A 9,022-nucleotide genomic window follows, 5' to 3' on the forward strand; every position below is an offset into this window, starting at 1 on the left:
CTGTCTGTTTCTATTTCCACCAGTCCCTGTCTGTCTCTGCGCCTCTGCCTTGTGCGTCCCCCATCTGTGCCCAGAAGCCGCCGTCTCTCTCTGCGCCGGCCCCCGCACAACGCAGCTATTTCGGGGATCTGGGGTGTAGCAGAAAGCCCGACAGCTCGAAGGAGAGCTTCCTCCGGCCCCCAGCTCGGACCACGCGCAGCACGCGGCCGGCTCCTCGGTGGAATTCCCGGACTGGGAAGTCCCAGCGTGGGGCCGCAAGAAACTAGCAGAGGGGCCACTGCGCCCCCAGAGGCCTGCTGCCGCACCTACACCCTACCTAGCGCGTGCGTCACCTGTAATCATGGTAACGGGAGGGCATCATCTCCGCAAGCTTTGCGTCAGCTGTTTGCTGATGTCCGCCGACGTCACACACACACCGTTGGGAGAGATGAGCGAGCCCTAGGCGAAGGGGCTGGGGACCCAGTCTGCAGGGGGAGCCCTGCGGGTTCTAACGGAAGGGGCCTCTGGTCCTCTGCACAGGCAGTTGACCCTTGATCCAGGCTCTCGGGACGTGGCGTGGGAGGGCTGGATAAAGAAGAGCCCGCAGGGTCCTGTTCACAAACCAGATCCAGGCCCCAGGTGCGGGGCAGAGGCAGTACCTGGATTTGGGGCAGAGCGTAGGCAAGATGTTGAAACAGCCCTCTAGTCAATGTAGCTGTTTTCTGAGTGTGTGCACTTGTGCCTCAGTTTACCCCTTTGATTGCACTTTCTCCCACGGCTTTCCATCCAGATAGACAAATTTTCAGCCCTAAGGTACTGGTGAGGGAGTCTTTCTTGTGGCTTCTCAGGGAGACAGTTTTGGCAGCAAGTGGAGGAAGATCGCCCTGGGTGAGGTCTTGTGGGTCTCAGAGATAGGGGAAACTAAGGCAAGAGGAAAAACTCATTAGAAAATACGAATGGATCACTTACAAAGGATGATACTGGATATAAAGACAGAGGCCTTCGATCCCAGCGCTTGAGAGGAGAGGCAAGTGGTGGTCTCAAGACCAGTCTGTGCTACACAGAAAACTGTCTAAAAGAAGGAAAGAAAATGGTGTGGGAAAGGATCATAAATCTGCACAGTAGCACAGATTTGTAATGATAGCATGTAGTAAGCTGAGGCAGGACCAAGAATTCAAGACCAGCCTAGGCTACATAAGTTCCCCTCCCACTGCAAATTACTATGGCTTAAAGGGACTCTTTCTCACCTAAGTGTGTGAGGGTATTCTCCACGAGCGGCTCAGCAACGAGAAGCCTGTATGTGCCCATTAGCTGCTCTCTGGGGTACCTAAGGAGCTGTATTCCTCCTGGCAATTAGACCTGTAAGACAAGCCCCAATTCCACCTATGTCCCTCCACAGAGCTCCCGAGAGACCTCAGAGTCCTGCTGTGCCAACATGCTTGGGGCCGACCTGCACCACCATCTCTCATCAAGCCCTGGTCCGGGCTGGGCTTAGCCAGACTCTTCGGATCCTGGAGTCCCTGCGATGCCAAGGCCCAAGTACTGGGTGATACTGCCTCGAATATTCATCACCAGAACACATGCCAGGAGGTAGGCAGGAGGGGGATCAGACTGGGAGGTAAGCATGGAAGAATTAAGCCAACCAGGAGCCCTTCCAGGGCTCCCAACGTCTTGTAAATGTAGCTTACAAGTCTGAAGCCTGCTGATTTATTTGTGGCAGCTCTTCTAGGAGGAGCCCTGGCAGCCTCAGGAACCTTTTCCTAAGATGCCTGAGTCAGCAGGGGCCTACATGGATGAAAAGGTTTTGCACTCCTCCAGAGCCTTCAGGATGCCTACTAAATTCAGAATGGAGGGGCTGGCCTTTGTGTGTGGTGCAGCTGCCTCAGTTTCCCTGCTGGCAGTATTCTACGTCTCTCAGCTTTAACCAGGATGGCAGTAGCATCTTGGAGTAGGTCTAAGGTTTAGGGTGTTTGAAAAAAGGCTAAGCCCTATCTGCATTTTTTTCTTAAAATTTTTTATTTTGTTATTTATTTTTGTTTATTTATTTATTTATTTATTTACCTAGTTATTTATTGTGTGTCTGTGTTTCAGTCAAAGGACAAATTTTAAGATTCGGTTCTTTCCCTCTACCATGTGGGTCCTGGGGATCTACCTCAAGTGGTTAGGCTTGGCAGCAAGCACCTTTACCTGCTGAGCCATCTCACCAGCCCACGGGTTGTGCTTTCTAGCTATTTCTCATCTGAGTCCTCCCAGGGCACCTTAGCCCTGCCCCAACGTCTTGGCAAGAGCTCAGTTAGAGAGCCAAAGAGCTGAGCAGGCTCGGACTGCCCAGACTCAGCTACCCTGGTCCCCTATCTCTGTAATGGCAATCTATCTTATCCCCAACCCCCATCCACTCCTTTGGAGGGTTCTAGGGTCTCTGCTTAAGCCATGATACTTATTTCCAGATGAGAGAAAAAAGTACCCTCTCCCACACTCCAGCCTTTATTTAGTTCAAGTCCCGCTTAATTCACCTCAGTCCTTGAGCCTTCAAATACCAGTCTTGGCCCAGAGCCTTTTACCAGCAGCCCAGCGGAGACCTGGCCCTCCCCCATTCCCCGCCTCCAGGTTCACAGCCCTGTGACACTCATCCAGAGCTGGGGCCGAGGTTACAAGGTACAGCTGGGCATCATCAAATCCCGTTTAGATGCTTGGGGGAAGGTTCCTGAGAAAAGTAGCGGACAGATACAGTTCTGGCTTTGGGGAACACCTGGGGCTGTTGGTGGGGGGCCAGTTCTTACGCCGCCGCGTTCCTTCGCCCACGCTAGGAGTCCCCTCCAGCTAGAGAAAAGTGGTTGAGGAAGTTGGAAATTGGGAAAGGTTTGTTGCCTGTGTGTTAATAAGAACGGGGATGGAGGCAAGAATACAAGGCCTGTCCCTCTAGCGACTAGGAGAGGTGATGTACTGGGGAGAGGGCTTGGACCAAGGGACATTGCAGCGTCTGAGCAGCGATCTAGCCTAGGAGGGAAGTGGGATACGAGGGCGCATAGCACCCCACCCCCAAACCCAGCAGCCATCGGGGCTCAGCCAGAGCCGGGAGGAGGGATAGGGAAACGCTCGGATTCCCACTCGCTCTTTGCTCGTTCGCTCGGCACGGCGCTGAGGGAGGCGGGAGCGTGAGTCACGGCAACTCCGGATTTAGGTGCCGGAAGGGGGGTTCTGAGGGCGGGGGACGCGGGGAAGAGGCTCCGACTGATTACTCGCCTGAAAACGACAGGGGTGGGGTTCACCCTCCAAGGCTCTCCTATCCCAGCTACCCCTCCCATCTGCCTCAGTTTACCTTTTGAAGAAGAGCTTAAAGTCTCTAAAAATTAAAAGAAGAGGGGGCGGCGATTGGGCCAGCGGGGTTCTCAGTGGGTAAGGGCGTTTGCCTCCAAGCTTGCCTATTTTGAGTTCGCTTCCCGAGGCCCACCAGGGAATCTTTCAGAGAGAATTGACTTTCGCACAATGTCCTCTGACCTCTCCTCTCCACGGCATCTAATGGGTATTCGCAAAGGACTGAGGGTGCACAGCTGGACCAAATCTTGCTGCAGGAGTTGAGATATGTTGCATTTGGATGATGAAGTGGGGGACACGAGTGTCCATACACATACACACAAAAATAATGTAATAAAAAATTGAAAGATAAAAAAGAGGTAGCGATACCTATATATTAGCCACAGGGGGACCCAAAAGGACACACCCCCATACCTCAAGAGACCTCCAGGCCGACCACACAGCAGCACGCGTCCTCAGTCACAGCCAGACAACTGAAGAAGAATCGCGTGCACAACTCGCACCAGCACCCTCCCATCATAATCACAATACAGCGCCGGAGTGCGTGGGAAGGTGTGCACAGTCCTGGGCCACCGGAACAGACCCCACGGGACGCTCCGCCCTCCCGACGGGCGGCACACGTGCGCTGGCATTCTTACACCCCCGACAGCAGCAGCGGGAGCAGCCACCACGTGCGCGCACTCACTTCCAGGCGGCATCGAAAACATAGACAACCCTCGGAAGAGGCCACGTGCGCTCACATCCCGCCAGGCGATGGAGGAGCCACACGCCGTCATGGTCCTGCGTGCAATATTGCTGGCTTGCATACACCGCGTCTTCGTGGCACGAGGACCACTCCTCAAAAAGGGGAGAAAGGGTGACTGGGGTTCTAGAGACGTTCTAGGATACGACAGCCCCTGACTCCGCCCCAGCCTTGATGGATGCGGCTGAGTGACACCCCGCCAACCAGTCGGATGTCTCTGTCCTGATGCCATTAACCCTTTAACTCTTCGGTCCCTGTGCGTGCTTGCTGCTCCAAAGGGCTCTTGAAGATTGGCGCGCGTTGGCGCCCCCTCCCCTGCGGGATTGGGCTGTGCGTGGGTGTGGAGGACCGCCACCCTCCTCTCCTTGGAGGAGGAGGAGGGGGGTGGCGCGGTGACTGTCGCCGGGCGGGCGGGGGGCAGGGAGGGGCGGGCCGGGGCGGGGAGTCGCGGCTGGCGCCGGGTTCCGAGAGCGCAGCGGGCTCCAAGCGCCAGGAGGACACCGGCGCCGCCGCCGTCCGCGTTCTCCGCCCTTAGGCGCCATGGCCCCACTGAGGCCAGGAGCTCCCGTGGGTCCCCAAGCACCTCGGCCGTGGCGCCACTGAGCTCGGACAGGCCAGGGGACGCTTTGCCCCCAGGCGCCCCACAAGACAGAGCGGGAGCCATGGAGCCTCCGGCCGCCCCCTCGGAGAGGAGCCTGTCTCTCTCTCTTCCCGGGCCCCGGGAGGGCCAGGCCACCCTGAAGCCGCCCCCCCAGCACCTGTGGCGGCAGCCGAGGACCCCGATCCGCATCCAGCAGCGCGGCTACTCGGACAGTGCTGAGCGCTCAGAGACAGAGCGCTCGCCGCACCGGCCCATAGAGCGCGCCGACGCCGTGGACACTGGCGACAGGCCAGGCCTGCGGACTACCCGCATGTCTTGGCCCTCGTCCTTCCACGGCACTGGTACCAGCGGAGGCAGCAGTAGGCGGTGAGACTCCCCCGGCGCGCGGAGCGCACAAGCGCTTGAGGGGCGCCACGCGCAAAGCTGGCCAAAGGGGGCGCTGTGGGGCGGGTTGGGGGTCAGCATGACCCGCGTGGGTGGAGAGAGGGGGCGCCACTGCACCAGAAGCCCTTTTACTTATAGGAGATTCAGGGTAAAGTTGAGAGTCCGGGGAATTCATGCTGTTTTGGGGCTCTGTACAAGCTTAGCCAGTAAAGGTACAGAGCAGCTGCTGGAAAGGGAGTACCACTTGGAGATACTTACCGAGGGTTGGAGTCATTGTAGGGTATCCTAGGGAGCATTCGATAAGGGGTGCCTGAGGAACCACGCTGGATACTTCCGATGGGGTAGCACACTAGGTTCTTCTAGTGGGTGGAGAATTGGATCAGGGCAGCCCTATAGTATCTGGCGGTAGGAATCTAGGGGATCTTATGGGGAGCACTGCCCAGACCTGTATTATGACTTGGAACAAGCCCCATCCAGGCAGTTAGGGCTTCGTGGCACCCCAAGGTGCCCCATGGACCTGTGCCAAGGGCATGTGAGGTCCCATCAAAGAAGAATTCCCTCCTCTCTGAAGTGACAGATGAAGGTGTGGAGCAGCTGGGACTCCTGCCATGGTAGTCTCAGGGAGGGGTCTTCAGTTGTGTGTGACAGGCTGGGGCAGCCTGCACTCAGGGCTCTGCCTCACTCTGCTGTGAAGACTGTGATTGTGACAGTGGCATTGTGCTTCTGGGCTTCTGTAACTGTCCCAGGGTGACTATGTTGGTGTCTGTCACAGAGCTGTAACACCATGGCTGTATCTGCACTCCACATAGTGCAGTTGTGACATGGTGACAGTGATGGCTGGCTCTGGCATAGTGTCTGTGGTGGTGACAGAGTAACTGTGTCCTTGTGAAACATAGTGACTGTTTGCTTCCAGGACAGCAAATAAAGGACAGTTTCCATGTTCCAGGGGACACCTCCTTGGTGGCAGGATATGTTCCATAGACTCAGAGGTTTGGGGCTGTGATATGTGCCTACCTTCCCTGAGACCCTGTGAGACAGTGTCACCACCGTTGTGGCTAGCTGAGGCTGGCCTTGAACTTGTGTTGGTCGTGCTTTGACTTCCTGAGTGCTGAGACGACAGATGTGCACCAGTTTATCCAGCTCAGTCATGCTGTCACCTGTGTCTAGTGACAGCTCTAACAGTCAGTATTTTGGCTGATAAGCCATGCATCATCTGCCCTGGGTACCCTAATTACTAGTGTCTTCCTGACATAGATAGTCCCAATGATTACAGCCTCTGTAAATGGAGCCCCAGGCTCTGACTGTGAGTTCACCAGGCCCCTGGGTGGTTGACATCATACATTCACTCACAACTGCCTGTTCCCTTGGAGCATCTGTAAGATATCACATCTGGGCTTCTCATGCCAGAGTCCAAAAACGAAGCCCCCTTAGACTGACTGCAAGTCTACCTACATCTTTCTGGGGACCCCACAGTTCCTACAGCTCTCCAAGGACACTCCCCTCTCTTAGTAATCCCCAACCCCAGCTGCTTGAGTCCCTACCAGGAAGCAAGTGTCAGGCTCCTAAGATTTTTTTTCTTCCAGAGGGAACTAGGAGAGAGAAGCTGTAAAAAAAACAAACCTCACATCAACAGGAAATGCCAAGCCTGAGACTTGGAGCCTCTATGAGGGTGCAGGGGGTGGAGCTCCAGAAATCAGGCCCTATTCCCTTTTAAGGCCCTGGGGACCTCCTGCCACCCCCCCCCCCCACCTCCCGCGGTTGTCTGGTGAACAGTGGCTGAGTGGTAGTAATTATAACCCCTGTGCCCTTTCCTTAATGGCTCACTCCTGGGGCCTTTTCTGCTTTTCTCCAACCCTCCCCTTTACCTCTTTACCTCCCTCCTTGCCAGCGAGGATCCCTGTTGGACTGGTGAGGGGACTGCAGATCAAAGAGGTCAAAAATTCCCTCCTCCTACGTCAATCTCAGACAAGTGCCTCCAAGTTTCTGGTTCAGGTCTCCCAGGTGCCTTTGCAGGAGCGTCCTCTGAACCGTGCCTTCCAGTTAGGCACTACCCAGGAGAGAGCCCTGGTGAATCAGTGTGAGAAGGGTTTTACAGAGATTGTTGCCGGAGGCCCTGGACTTAGAGGAAAACAGAGGACGCCACAGTGAAGTCGGCTTGTCCTGTAGTGAGAAATCAGAAACAGGAATCTCCGCCTGTCCCTGAATCAGCTCCGGGTTTCAGTTTCACTGCGGGAGTTTGTGGCCTGTGGAGGCCGCAGCTGGGACAGTTGAGTGGCTGTGGACTGAGAGATGGCATTGGTGCCAGCGTCCTGCACAGAAAGAGGAAGGGGACCAAGAACATACACAGTTCAGCTTCTGCACCCACAGGGGATCCCCGCCACTCTCCATTGTGGAGTAAAGGTAACTAGCACAGAGAAGGGTGCAGTCACCCCACTAGGCTGATAAGACCTCACCCCCCAGGGAAGGCACTTTTTAAATTTGAGGTGGCCTCTGCACTCAGTCCTCAGATCTGGCCCGGGGTAGGGGATGGGGGTGTACGTGAGATAGCGTTCCTGGCACGGCCTATGGGGCTGAGTCACAGGCTCACTGTGATCTGTCAAAGACAGATGGAAGGCGAGGAAAGGCAGAGGCAGGCGAGGGGAGAGAGGGGGCACAGAGTTGGCCTCTTACCACTCATTGGACCTTTCCACTTTCTATCTACCCAGAGGAGCGCTTTCTGGCTCCCCCCACCCCCCACCAGGGACGTACATACAACCGGGCTAGTGTCTCTTTGGTGGGTGATGTCTGATTCCACTGGGTTCCTCTGCCCTTGTGGTCCCTGCTGCGCTCCCACAGGCCTGCCCCTGTGCTGGGAACTGGGCTCTGGGAGCGCCCTCTGCTGGACTGCGAGAAACAGTCTTGACTCTCATTATTATTTCACGTTTATTGAATACCTCTGGGAGCTGGGCGCCAGGCCGGCCAACCACAGTCTGGGACAGGGCCGCATCCCCTAACTTCATGCTACTTAGGCCACTGTAGCGGGAATAGCCACTTGGTGGACACTCCCAGAGGAACTTGAAAGAAAAGTTGGCCCAGGAACAATTCCCGGCCCTCCCCAGTCTGAGTGAGGCCTAGGTCCCAGCAACCTCCTGATATACCTCCTCTGGGGTACAGCTCACAACATCCTTGGCTGTAGATTTTTTTTTTGAGACAAGTTCTTACTATATAGCGCTGGCTGTCCTAGAACTTGCTGTGTAGACCAAGCTAGCCTGAAACTCTCAGAGACCATACTGTCTTTGTCCTCTGGAGTTCTGAGACTGAAGGTCTGTCTCACCTCACCTGACTTGTTTTCTTTTGCTTTTTGAGACAGCATCTCCCTGTGTAGGACATCTTGGCTGTCCTGCAGCTGGCTGGATAGACCAGGCTAGCCTTGATTTTGCAGAGATCTTCCTGCCTCTGCTTCCTGAGTACTGGGTTACAGGTGTGTGCCTCCATGCCTTGTTATTTGAATTTTTAAAAATTATATGTGTCTGTGGGTGGGCATATGCCTGTGAGTACAGGCACCTACAGGCGCCTACAGAGCCCCGAAGTGTGGGATCATCTGGAACTGCAGTTACAGGAGGGTGCTGGGATTCAGTCTCCCATTCTCTGCAAGACTGGTGCCGACTCTTAACCCTTGAGCTGTCCCCATGAATTTCTTTACCCAGAGTGATATGGCCAAGGTCACAGATAAATAACAAGATCAAAATGACAGAAAGATTCGGGTCTCCACTCCAGAACAGGAGAGAAGATTTGAATGGCTTCTTCCCTCTGTGATCTAGGAGCAAGGATGGTTTTTCTCTGAGCCTTGTTTTTTAGTACATTGCATTTTATTCATTATAAGTTTTTAATACTGTGTATGTCGTGTGAATGTGTGCGTGCACACATGCGCGTGAGTGTGCCTGTGTGTATGTTGTGTGTGTGTGCCTGTGTGTGTGCATGTATATATGTTGTGTGTATGTTGTGTGTGTATGCATGTATAT

General features: G+C 55.1%; 1 long non-coding RNA gene across 1 annotated transcript; it reads right to left on the reverse strand.

Annotated features, from left to right (window-relative positions):
• Window positions 1-5,087: 5,087 nt before the first annotated feature.
• LOC114618128 lies at window positions 5,088-7,005 on the reverse strand. Its single transcript, XR_003710923.1, has 3 exons — window positions 6,895-7,005; window positions 6,563-6,624; window positions 5,088-5,380 (listed from the first exon to the last, which is right to left on the reverse strand). It is a non-coding gene; the product is annotated as an uncharacterized LOC114618128 (long non-coding RNA).
• Window positions 7,006-9,022: the final 2,017 nt, after the last annotated feature.

The sequence above is a fragment of the Grammomys surdaster genome, unplaced genomic scaffold (genome assembly GCF_004785775.1).
Source record: "Grammomys surdaster isolate TR1022 unplaced genomic scaffold, NIH_TR_1.0 140, whole genome shotgun sequence".
Classification (NCBI taxonomy): domain Eukaryota; kingdom Metazoa; phylum Chordata; class Mammalia; order Rodentia; family Muridae; genus Grammomys; species Grammomys surdaster.